We start from the raw sequence: 13847 nt of genomic DNA on the forward strand, positions 1-13847 counted from the left end.
CACAACCACTGGTTATGGGGTGAAAATCTCACATGGGCATGGCGCTGTATTCCACAGGCGTGTGTGAGAGTGAGAGTGAACAGACAACTACGTCATCAACATGGCTGCAAACAAACGCTATCATTGATGTGCTGGGGCCTTCCGTGAAATCTCTGTTATTCAAGAGAATCCAGAGCGTTATTGTGAAAATGGGTATCTGTGTAACTTACCGTTAATGTGAAAGCGTTATTGTGGAATCAGACGTATTGGCCATGTAAGTGAATAAAAATAAATGAAGAAAGTTATGTGTATCCACCCAAAAATATGAGTTGAAAACGCAGCTTAAATGTACTACACTTTAGGACTGAAATTTTATCTTATGTAAAATAAATGTCTTCGTTCTTAACACTTGCATCATTAGCACTTAATGAGTGCTTGGAAGCCATATTGAATGGTTACAGTACAGTGGTCCCTCTCGGTTAACAAGCGGTTCGATTAACGAATTACCTCCATAAGGATCCTCAAATGGGTTAACGAACAAAACTTCGATTAACGTCCTTCTGAACAACACGTTTTGTTGTGAGCATCAGCTGATCAGCTGAGGGCCAGTCTGTCAATTCAGTAATCTGTTCTATGTTTACATTCGTTTCCAGTGGAGCAAATATCAAGAAAGATGTGCTCTTTAATATTTTGCTTTTATATTAAAATTACTAGTCACTTGAAAATTTAGTTAACAAATTGATAATTAATATATATGGTACAGGGAACTAGTTTTTGATGCTCCATCAGCAACAGCTCACCCACTAGGTAGTTTGGTTTTGTTTGCAGTGATATCGATTTTGTTGGTGTCTTGAATATTTTTGCACTTTTACATTAAAATTATTGATCATTCTGAAATTTTTAGTTAACATATTGACAATATATAGCTCAGTGCAGTGTTGATTTAAATAAAATAATCTTGGAATTACACCTAGTGAACTTAAAATTTTATTGATGAAATACTGCATCAAGCATGGTCCCCGAAAGGTGATTTCTCCTCCATCCCCACTTCCTTCTCTTCTCCCTTCTCCTCCACCCCCACTTCTAATTCCCATCATCATCATCAACCAGACCTTCTACATACACACCTCCAAAGTAAGTGTACTTTACTGCATTTTATTTTACTTAGTATGAACTTTTCTGTGAGCTGGAACCAATTACCAATATCCCATTGAAATAATGGATTCGGTTAACAAAATTTTCGGTTAACAAACAACTCTGTGGAACGAATTGTGTTAGTTAACCGAGACCACTGAATTAAGAGAAAAAACACTTAAGCACGCATGAGCGGCTGTGAAAGCCTAGCACAAGACTGGCGGCGGCTGGGGAGGCTGTGGCGTTCATAAGAGTGAGAGGCAGTGCAAGAAGAAGAAGCGTAGCACAGCAAGTCGAGAGGTGATGCTCCATAAAAAGAAGTCTGTGACAATGCTAAAACGGCGTTATATTGAGTCTTCAGGATGTTAACCGGTAAAGGTATCTAAAGAGTAACACGCTATAAAGCAGCGTTATTGAGGCAGCGTTAAACAGGACTTACTGTACAGTATTCCATATGCTTTGTATTTTTTAGGTCCATTACTACAGTTGAGTCTGCATTCTGGCGGTCAATTGAACCCGTGGAGGCCAGCGTAAAAGCGAAAACACATATGTGATAACAGAACATATGGGATTAATTGAAATAGAGCTGGGCCGACCCCAAACTCCACTTTCCAACACAATACCTCGTTGTAGTAAAAATAACATCTTAATTTTATGATGGTATGCACACACAATAAATATTTAAGAAATACAGTCGCCGGTTAATGTCCATTCAAAAATAATGGACTCAACTCCCCCTCCCTCTTCACGCTTCGCTGACTCTCTCTCTCTGAAAAATGTTTGGGTGACACTTAGATTTAGAGTAAAGGAATAAATAATACCTCAAACTAAGTTAGGATAATATAATTGACATTGCTGGATTCCTTGCAGGTCAGGAATATTTTGAATGTAGCGTCATATATTTTTGCACAAAACATAAAATGTTTGTATGTCTAATGCAAATTTTAAGATGTTTATATTTAAAATGGTCACCATCTTGTAAATTCAGCAATGTAAATCCTATTCTGGCGTAATTTGTGCAAATTTTATGTACTAAAACTAATTTCTTCAGTAAATAAACAAATTATATTTCACCCACACATTATCTGTCAATCAAAATGCCCCACCTCCACTCCCCCCTCTTCCCACGCTCGATGGGTCTCCTACCCCTTCCCTCCCCAGAGAAATGTTTGGGTTAAAACAGTAGTTTTACATTTTTAGTAATAAATAATACCTCAGACTAAAGTTAGGATAATATAATTGACATTGCTGGTTCCTGCGGGACAGGGAATATTTTGAATGTAAACATCATATATTTTTACACATAAGATAAAATGTTTGCTAACTTTCATCATCTCCTTAAATTACATCTAAAATTTTTATGTCTAATGCAAATTTTAAAGATGTTTATATTTAGTCACCATCTTGTAGGATTCCAGCAATGTAAATTATATATTTTTATGAGCTAAAAACATATATATCTTCAGTAAATAAACAAATTATACTTCACACCGTAAATGATGAAATTTACCTTGTAATTAAAACATTTCATTCTGGCAAGGTGCGTGTAAATGACCAAGAGCGTAAGCAAACCCGTAAATCCAGGCTCAACTGTATACAAAATAATATTTATTTTATTTGCGTCTTTTATTATGTTGTCTTTAATTTTTATTTTAAGATATGTGAGAGGGAGGGGTTTACAGATCATTAGAAACACGTTTAGGGTCATTTGAGTGATCGGGGATAGGATATTGGTTATAATATTAGACATTACAATGGTCCTCGTTAACTAACACACCATTCCAGAAGGTCATTATGTTAACCAAAATTTTGTTAACAGAATCCATTGTTTCAATGGGATATTGGGTAATTGGTTCCAGCTCACCTAAAAGTACATACAGTATAAAGTAAAAAAAAATGCAGTAGAGTACACTTACTTAGGGAGGTGTGTAGAAGGTTCCTAGTTGACGGATGATGATGGGAATTAGAAGTGGGGGGAGAAGAAGGAGAAGAAGGAAGTGGTATGGAGGAAAAATCACCTTTTTGGACCCATACTTGATGCCTCATTTCACCCACAAAATTTTAAGTTCACTAGGTGTAATTCAAGATCATTTTATTTAAATCAACACTGCACTACACTATATATTATCAATATGTTAACTAAAGTTCAGAATGACCAATAATTTCAATGAAAAAGCAAAATATTCAAGACACCAACAAAATAAATGCTCTCCATGAAAACAAAGCCAGACTGGCGCCTGGTGACCATGGCTGGAGATTTCTGACTCTTGTTTCATCAACATCATTGGTTCAACTGCTCCGTTGGATTGGTTGGACATGAACACCTGATAATATTATGATTTTCTATAATAGAATGTGTGGCGAGGGTAACTAAGATCCCAGATACAGTAATTATATCAGAGTAGTCCTCATACTCAGTGAATTTCATTGTTCCTGTCATTAGTTTTAAAACTTCTGAATAATAAACACTGCATTATACACCATTCAGAGTGCTATAAGAGATCACATTAGATTTGTATTTTATCAATTGTAATTTGTATTACTTTAGTTCTGCTAAAATATCGCTAGTAAATTGTAGGTAAGGTATTTAAATACATCCACAATTTATTTCTGTGTATTCTATATGGTATTTTAGCCATGAAAGCATCTTTCCAAAGTCAGTAATTTTCACAATGAGCAGTGACTAATGGCCATCGACTTACGCCATCTCATCAATTTAGTATTAACAGGGAATGGACGGTTGAACCAATCAGCGTGTTCAATAAACAAGAGTCGAAATCGACAGCCCTGCTGGTGACAGACCCACGATCTGATGGGTGCACAACTAACTAGTTCCTGTACTGCATATATTATCAATATGTTAAATAAATGTTAAAATGACTACCGTATATCACGGCTAGTATATGCGGGGTGCATAAGACGCCCCCAAATTTCCATTTAAAAAGTAGCTTTTGAGCTCTATTTGCTGTATAAGACCAGTACCCAAATGTGACACTTACCCACTGACTCAGTAGTCCTTTACCAACCATCCTTGATTTTTAAATAAGGCCAATTCACTTCAAGTAATGTCATCAATTATACTCATGGTGTAGTGTAAACACTAGTGACGTCACTGAAGGGGGGAGTGTTCCTTCGTCTGGGTGGTGTGACTATTTATACATGTGGTTCAACAGCAACACATTATTCTAATTGTGATGTTTCATTAGGTTTAGTGAAAAAGGTTACAGTATGTACTTACTACATACATTTATAACACAAATATATATATATATATATATATATATATATATATATATATATATATATATATATATATATATAATATATATATATATATATATATATATATATATATATATATATATATATATATATACTGAATATACTATGTACAAAAATGAATGTTCAATAAAGTTATTTATGGTGCATTAAGGAATTAGCCACTTCTGATGGGCTGTAAATGACCTACTTTATCCCCTACATCTCACCCTGAGCCAAATGGAGGTCTTGGTAAATAACATATTTTTGCTTATTTTCCATTTACTTTAAATAAATTTACGAATTATTTGTTTTATTTATTTATTTATAATATACTGTAATATATTAAACACACTGTAATTATTTTCTTTAATTTATAAACTGTTTTTGCGACAAAGGAAGATGTTCTCCAGTAGTGTTTCATTAGGATTTGAGTGAATATACAATTTAATCTCTTACTTTGACTTCAACATACTTTCATATATGTATTTTCTCATTTTGATCTTTTTTTTAATTTTGTATTTATTTATAGTTAGTTACTTAAAATAAAGGCAATTCACTTCAAGTAATGGCATCAAATATTACCAGCTGGTGTAGTGTAAACACTAGTGGCGTCCTTAGCGTCTGTAATTAACAAGTGGTCACTTTTCCTTTTGTCTCTCCACTGGCAAATGGGGCGATGGGGGGAGGGTGTGTTATGATAGCTGTGTTTATTACAGGGGTATAAATCTCTTTTAGGTATGTTAGACAGGTTTACTATTTTTATTATTTTTAATATACCGTAATCTTAATTTGAATCAACTTGCTAAGCGTAAGTTTCAGTATAAAATAATTAGTGTAAAGACCTTGTAGGGCTACGATGTTTTCATCTCCACTCTTGACACACTAAACCACAATATTTAAGAGGTAAAATTTTAAACTTGGTGGTTTGACGACCCACTAACTGGGCAGATTTTTTTAATGTTCAAATTTAGTCTTATAGGCCGTGATATCGGTAATAATTTTAATACAAACATTAAAAAAATTAAAAAAGCTGAAATTTATATATATTTAATCCATTGGAAACAATTTAAACTTAGAACAGATTACTGAATTGGCAGACTGGGCCATCAGCTGATTCTCTAACAACAAATTGGTATGTTTGGTTCCTCTACAGTACAGTCGACCTTCGTTAAAAGCGGACTAATAGGGAAGGGTGTCGTTTTGCCGATTGTCGAATTAACGATTTAGGGGTTAATATTGCATTATACAGCTGTATGTATGTTTATTTGAGTGCTTGATCATAGGAGTCCGTTTTCTGTCTCTAGCACTCCTGGGTTAGTCGTTTTTCTCTTAATCTTAGAGTGCACCAGAGACTGTTATATCTTAGTAGTGACACAGAATTTGATATTGCAACTGGGGTTGCAATTGTTGAAGTCAACATATTATGTCTGATTACAGTTGGAATATTCAAGATCCATTGTGAGTGATGTTTAAAGCTTCAACTGTCTTTATGGTTGGTAAAACTTGTCAAGTCTGTCAGTCTGAATGGCATGTGTGAGGCCTTGTGTTTGTACAACGCTAAATATATAAATATATATATGTTATGAAATTATGAGAAACACAAAGGCATAAGGGTTTATTACAAAGTGATGAAAAGGATGCTGTACAGTGGCTAGTTCACAAAACATGTAGCCGTGTCTCTTTATTTGAGTGCCCGTCATAGGAGTTCGTTTTCTCTCACTTCAGGGGCGCCTTGAGTGATCGTTTTCTTTAATCTTAGAGGGACTTTGTTATTTCTTAGTAGTGACACAGAATTTGAAATTACAACCCCAATTGCAACTGGGACAATCCCAGAACCAGAAATTTGATATGGACAGTTCAGATTTAGGTCGATTTATCGAAATCTGGATTAAGGGGTCGAATTACTGAAAGATGCGATGTATGCATATATTATCAATATTTAATGTTAAAATGACTAATAATTTTAATATAAAACATTCAATATTAAAAAGCTCAGCAAATGACATTTAATCCATTGGAAGCGAATTTAAACTTGAAGCAGATTACTGAATTGGCAGACTGGGCCATCAGCTGACTAGCTGATGCTCACAACAAACAGTGATTTTTAAATACTTGATTCGTTAAATTCAATTTTGTTATTTAAGCGAATTGAAGATTCTTATGGAAGGTGGTAAGCGAAATTTAGGTTAACCGGGTTAGTTAACGAGGACCACTGTACATGGCGGTGAAAATCATGAAACGTTATATGGTTTTGCTCTTTCACGGATTAATACCAGGAACGTAATTCCCTAGAATAATAAGGCACCACTGTATCTTACCTTGTTGTTAAAAGTGAAGGCAATCTCTCTTTATCATTAGTCATCTTGAAGTCATAGAGCTTTACACTGGGGTATATTTGGCTTGGTAGTGGATTGATAACCTGCAATATAAATACAGTAAATGAAATGCACTTAAAGTTACCAATTAAATCAACAATTTTTAACATGATTTTTTCTAAATATTTCTTAAAACATATTTGCAGATTTCTTTATACAGTAATCTCTCAAAGATCGAACTAAAAGGGCGGGGTTGGGGCACCAGTCGAATCTTCTGGCGAATATGTGAAATGTTTAAAAAGTTAAATAAAAAAGAAAAAAATAAAGTACATCATATACTGACCACTGGGGGTTAGTTATACCAGACTTTTACCTGTGAAAAAACCATAATCTTGAGCAACATAATGCTGTCGTACTCACTTTGTACGTCGAATTACTACACTAAGGACTAAAATTTACATATTGTACAAACTATGTGTTGCTTATACTCAAGTTAATTCCTATCTAAAAGGATTCCAGCAAAGCAAGTTATCTGGTTTTTCTGTATCTGGTCTTCTATCCATATCACCAATAATTTTTTCAATATCGTGAATAGGACCTTGTCTTTTCTTTGAAATTATAGTTCCTTTAAAGGTGTTGTTCCTCTCTACATCAGGAATAGTTTCTTGTCTTCAGAATAGTGGATATGGTCGATATATGAAATACAGTTCACTTGATTGTTTCTACAGTTTTTCATTCACTTTTGCTTTCCAGTCACTATAAAGTCAATTATATAAATAAATAAAGTTTTACAGAGCGTCCGGTATAGGATATTATGGCCAAACACCAAAAACTCCACTGGTGGATTTATCACGCTCTCACCAGGACAGAAATGTTTAGGTATTAAAAATCGTCATTTTTGGTCTAAATACAGTCGTACAAGAGATGTCGAAATTAAATACCGATGAATGAAGTCCAAGCAGTAATAGTGGGGAATATATATATATATATATATATATATATATATATAGAACAGAGGGTCAGGTAAGTGATCATTAAAGTGCTGACGAGAACATATGGGGTTAATTTAATAGAAACCAGCCCGACCCCAAACTCCACTTTTTTGAAGACACATCTATGTTGTGAAATATATCTTAATTTTATGAGTGGTACACTTTTTATTCTTGTGAGAAAATAAAGATGCATGGGGTTAATGTCCATTCAAATAATATTCTTCAAGACACTATCTGTTCAATCAAAAGTACCCCACCTTGCCTCCCTCTCCTCTTAGGTCAGTCCCAGCCCTCCCCACCTCCCACCAATCCTCCTACAAGAGATGTTGGGTGAAAAAACTAAATTTTAACATTTTGTATTAAATAATACTCTCAGATTAAAGTTAGGATAATATAATTGACATTGCTGTGATTGTAAGACCAGGAATATTTTGAATATAAATGTCATATATTTTTCAAAAAGATAACATATTTACTAGAAAACATTTTATCTAAAATTTGTATGTCAATGCAAAATATGATGTTTATATTCAAAATAATCACCAAATTATAAGAATTCAGCAATGTAAATTATATTCTGGCGAAATAATTTGTATGAATTTTATGAGCTAAAACAAATATCTTCAGTTAATAAAAAAAAATATTCTTCAGGACACTATCTGTCAATCAAAGTACCCCACCTGCCTCCCCTCTTCCAAGCAGTCAGTCCCAACCTTCCCCACCCCCACCAATCCTCCTTCAAGAAAGAGTGGGTGAAAAAAATAAATTTTAACATTTTGTATTAAATAATACCTCAGATTAAAATTAAGATAATATAATTGACATTGCTTGGATTAAGACAGGAATATTTTTGATATAAATGTCATATATTTTTTAAAAAAGATAACATATTTGAAAACATTTATACAAAATTTGTATGTCTAATGCAAAAATATGATGATATTTCCATAATCATCAAATTATAAATTTAACATTAAATTATATTCTGGGAGTAATTGTATGAATTTTATGAGCTAAAACAAATATCTTCAGTTAATAAAAAAATATATTTAAGGGGTAACAGATGGTTCGGTCCCTCTACCAACCGTCCCAAGGTGTGGGAAAACCACTAAATTTTAATAAATAATACCTCAAACTAAAGTTAGGATAATATAATTGACATTGCTGGATTCCTTGTAAGAATGGGAATATTTTGAATATAAATGTATATTTTGCACAAAAAAAAAAAAATTTAACTGGAAAACATTTTATCTAAAATTTGTATGTCTAATGATATGATGTTTATATTCAAAATGATCACCAAATTATAAGAATTCCAGCAATGTAAATTACTCAATTTTGTATGAATTTTATGAGCTAAAACAAATATCTTCAGTTAATAAAAAAAATATTCTTCAGGACACTATCTGTCAATCAAAGTACCCCCTTACCTCCCCCCTCCTCCTTCAACCGCGCAGTCAGTCCCAACCTCCCCACCACCCCCCACCAATCCTCCCTTCAAGAGAAGAGTGGGTGAAAAATAAATTTTAACATTTTGTATTAAATAATACCTCAGATTAAAGTTAGGATAATATAATTGACATTGCTGGATTCTTGAGCCAGGAATATTTTGAATATAAATGTATATATTTTGCACAAAAGATAACATATTTACAGAAAACATTTTATCTAAAATTTGTATGTATTAAAAATATACAAAATGATCATCAAATTATAAGAATTCCAGCAATGTAAAATTATATTCTGACAAAATCAATTTGTATGAATTTTTTTGAGCTAAAACAAATATCTTCAGTTAATAAAAAAAAATATATATTCTTCACAGGGTGTAGATGGTCGGTCGGTCCTCCTCCCCCCCATCCAAAAGGAGATGTGTGGGAAAACCACTAAATTTTAATAAATAATACCTCAAACTAAAGTTAGGATAATATAATTGACATTGCTGGATTCCTTGTAGAGAGAGGAATAAATATAAATGTCATTCATAAATAGCGTTCGATCAAATTAGCGTTATCAAAACAGCGTTATAGCAAACTCACTGTATATATATATATATATATATATATATATATATATATATATATATATATATATATATATATATATATATATATATATATATATATATATATATATATATATATATATATATATATATATATATATATATATATACAGTTGTACCCCACTTAACGCGGTCAATAGAACCCAGAGGGTCCCGCGTTAAGTGAAATCCGCGTTAAGTGAACAACAGAACATATGGGATTAATTCCAATAGAAACCAGCCCGACCCCCAAACTCCACTTTTTGAAGACACATAACTATGTTGTAGTAAAAATAACATCTTAATTTTATGATGGTACATGCACACAATTAATACTTAAGAGAAATAGAGAAATACAGTCGCCAAGTTAATGTCCATTCAAATAATGGACTCAACTCCCTCCCCCTCTTCTCACACTACACTGCTGGCTCTTCCCTCTCTGAGAAATTTTTGGGGGAAAACCACTAAATTTTAATAAATAATACCTCAAACTAAAGTTAGGATAATACAATTGACATTGCTGGATTCCTTGTAAGACCAGGAATATTTTGAATATAAATGTCATATATTTTGCACAAAAGATAACATATTTACTCAGAGTAAACATTTTATCTAAAATTTGTATGTCTAATGCAAAATATATGATGTTTATATTCAAAATGATCACCAAATTGTAAGAATTCCAGCAATGTAAATTATATTCTGGCCGGGTAATTTGTATGAATTTTATGAGCTAAAACAAATATCTTCAGTTAATAAAAAAAAAAATATTCTTCACGACACTATCTGTCAATCAAAGTACCCCACCTTGCCTCCCCCCCTCTTCCAACCGCGCGGTCAGTCCCAACCCTCCCCCCCACCCCCCACCAATCCTCCCTTCAAGAGAAAGAGTGGGTGAAAAAAATAAATTTTAACATTTTGTATTAAATAATACCTCAGATTAAAGTTAGGATAATATAATTGACATTGCTGGATTCCTTGTAAGACCAGGAATATTTTGAATATAAATGTCATATATTTTGCACAAAAGATAACATATTTACTAGAGAAAACATTTTATCTAAAATTTGTATGTCTAATGCAAAATATATGATGTTTATATTCAAAATGATCATCAAATTATAAGAATTCCAGCAATGTAAATTATATTCTGACCGGGTAATTTGTATGAATTTTATGAGCTAAAACAAATATCTTCAGTTAATAAAAAAAAAATATTCTTCACGGGGTAACAGATGGTCGGTCGGTCCCTCCCTCCCCCCCACCCCCCACCAACCGTCCCAAGGAGATGTGTGGGGAAACCAGAATATTTAACTTTAGTAATAAATAATACCTCAAACTAAAGTTAGGATAATATAATTGACATTGCTGGATTCCTTGTAAGACCAGGAATATTTTGAATATAAATGTCATATATTTTGCACAAAAGATAACATATTTACTAGAGAAAACATTTTATCTAAAATTTTTATGTCTAATGCAAAATGTATGATGTTTATATTCAAAATGATCACCAAATTATAAGAATTCCAGCAATGTAAATTATATTCTGGCCGGGTAATTTGTATGAATTTTATGAGCTAAAACAGGCAGTCAGGCAGCGTATGGTGGGGCAATAGCTCGAGTCGACACTCACCGTATATGTGGAAAAAACCGCGTTAAGTGAAAGTTCATTCTGGCGAGGCACTGCCAGAGGCGAAAAACGCAAGTAAGTGAAAACCGCCGTTAGGCGGTAATACTGTGTGTGTGTGTGTGTGTGTGTGTGTGTGTGTGTGTGTGTACAATAATAATAATAATACTAACGGTTTATTGAAGTTCTGCAGCCCGGCATGGAAAATATACATTGGACATAAATGACTTATTACATACATTGGTGGTTTAACAAAAGCCTTCATTAGAGAAAGGTGAAGGAACACACAGTGAACATACAGATTAATGTAGGTGTTGAACAGCAAACATGTAGTGTAGTAACTCCCTCCCAGATGGTGTTAGGAGGGACCTCACGTGGTGTAGTAGTTCCCTCACAGATGGTGTTATGAGGGGCCTCACGTGGTGTAGTAATTCCCTCACAGATGGTGTTATGAGCGGCCTCACGTGGTGTAGTAATTCCCTCACAGATGGTGTTATGCGGGGCCTCACGTGGTGTAGTAATTCCCTCACAGATGGTGTTATGAGGGGCTTCACGTGGTGTAGTAATTCCCTCACAGATGGTGTTATGAGGGGCCTCACGTGGTGTAGTAATTCCCTCACAGATGATGTTATGAGGGGCCTCACGTGGTGTAGTAATTCCCTCACAGATGGTGTTATGAGGGGCCTCACGTGGTGTAGTAATTCCCTCACAGATGATGTTATGAGGGGCCTCACGTGGTGTAGTAGTTCCCTCACAGACGGTGTTCTATGAGTGAGGTGTGGTCCCAGGCCTTCCTATCGTGGACGGATTAACACATCGCTGTTGTTGGGTCGGGCCGTTATCACTGAGTACCTGGGACCTCACTGTGTGAAGGTCAACTTGGGTACCACTGCCACTGCTGAGTTGTTCTCACTGACTCAAGCACTGTTCACCACCGTTCACCTCTGTTTAACACTGGTTCCATTCCTTTCCTAAATGAAATAGCAACTTCTAGCGTGAACTTGTTGATATTCCGGTGGGGAGGAGGGTTCAGGGGAGGGAGCTGGTATGGGTCAACTTAACAGTTGACCTGGCAGCTCCGAGAGGAGCGCCAGGCACGTCTTGACCCTTCGGTGGTCAAAGGGGTGTGTGTGTGTGTGTGTGTGTGTGTGTGTGTGTGTATATATATATATATATATATATATATATATATATATATATATATATATATATATATATATATATATATATATATATTACAGTATATATATATTTTTTAATTCTTATTATTATTATTATTATTATTACTGTATGTATTATTATTATTATTTCGCCCCCCAGGCCCTGATGTGGGTCATTGACCTGTGCCCTGGTGGGCTAATAAAAAAAAAAAAATAGCTGATGGTTCTTCAACTTTATCTGGATGTAAAATTTTGTTGAACGTTTTGAAAACTGATATGGCTCGAAGTTTGGATGGGAGTCCCAAATCACTCTCAAATGATGCACCATACAGCTTTCTGTCCAAACTCTTCAAAGAACACTTTTTTATTTTGACCTTCCTTTCTTTATGGAAAGAGGCTCACATATATCAGGTGAACATTGTACCTCCCACGTGTCATCATCTCATTCTTAGTAGCAGTGTCAGTATGAGGCATAGTATATTGGGCATCTCGACAAAAAGTATAAGCTAATTGATGAAAATTTTTCCTCATGCCTTAACCCATGTATAAGAGTACCCTATACAGTACAGGTTGGACCTTGCTAATCCAGGAAGCTTGGGACCAGACTGGTTCTGGATTAGTGAAAATTTAGAACCATCGAAGCTGAGGTTAAAAAAAAAGGCAAAATAATGCATAAAATGTATTATTACTGGTACCAATACAATGCATCAACATAAATCTAGCCCACACTCACTGGACCTCTTTATGACAAAGTGTTAGTGCTTTGGCAAAGTTTTACTGTACTGTGACACAGAAATAAGTAGATAAGTAGATTTGTGATATGCTATGCATCAATTTTATTGTTTAAAATAGCAATAAATATGGCAGCTCATTCCCGTTGCAAATTTGCATGCTGGTTTTGGAGGAATTTTTATTATTATTTCATTTTGGTACCAGTTGGTTGAATCTTCTGTTTGCCCAAACTCTGGATAAACAGGATTCTACTTTACTGGGATTTATATCTAGGATCATTAGTAAAAAAAAAATCAATGTTACCTATCAACTATATATATCGAGTATGTGAGACTCCTTGCTGTTATGCAGTTTAGTTTTGGTCCTTCAGTGTACAGTATAGAAACAGATTAAGAAAATTAAATCTGCATTATCTTAAGAGACATAGAGTGAGGGGCGATATGATCAAAGCGTATAAATGGAAGATGTGGTTAAATATAGGTAATAGAACTGATATACTAAAATTATTAAAACAGGAGTGAACACATATCATTGGTTTTAGATTAGAAAACTTTAGATGTAGACATGCGTTAGATGAACATTGGTTTGGAAATAGAATTG

At 34.2% G+C, this 13847-nt stretch overlaps 1 protein-coding gene across 1 annotated transcript in view; it reads left to right on the plus strand.

The window, feature by feature from the left end:
• Window positions 1-13847, plus strand: part of LOC121876157 (leucine-rich repeat serine/threonine-protein kinase 1-like) — a 227373-nt gene that overhangs the window by 198763 nt on the left and 14763 nt on the right. The gene's annotated exons all lie outside the window — the stretch shown is intronic.

The sequence above is a fragment of the Homarus americanus genome, unplaced genomic scaffold (assembly GCF_018991925.1).
Source record: "Homarus americanus isolate GMGI-L3 unplaced genomic scaffold, GMGI_Hamer_2.0 scaffold33468, whole genome shotgun sequence".
NCBI classification, from domain to species: domain Eukaryota; kingdom Metazoa; phylum Arthropoda; class Malacostraca; order Decapoda; family Nephropidae; genus Homarus; species Homarus americanus.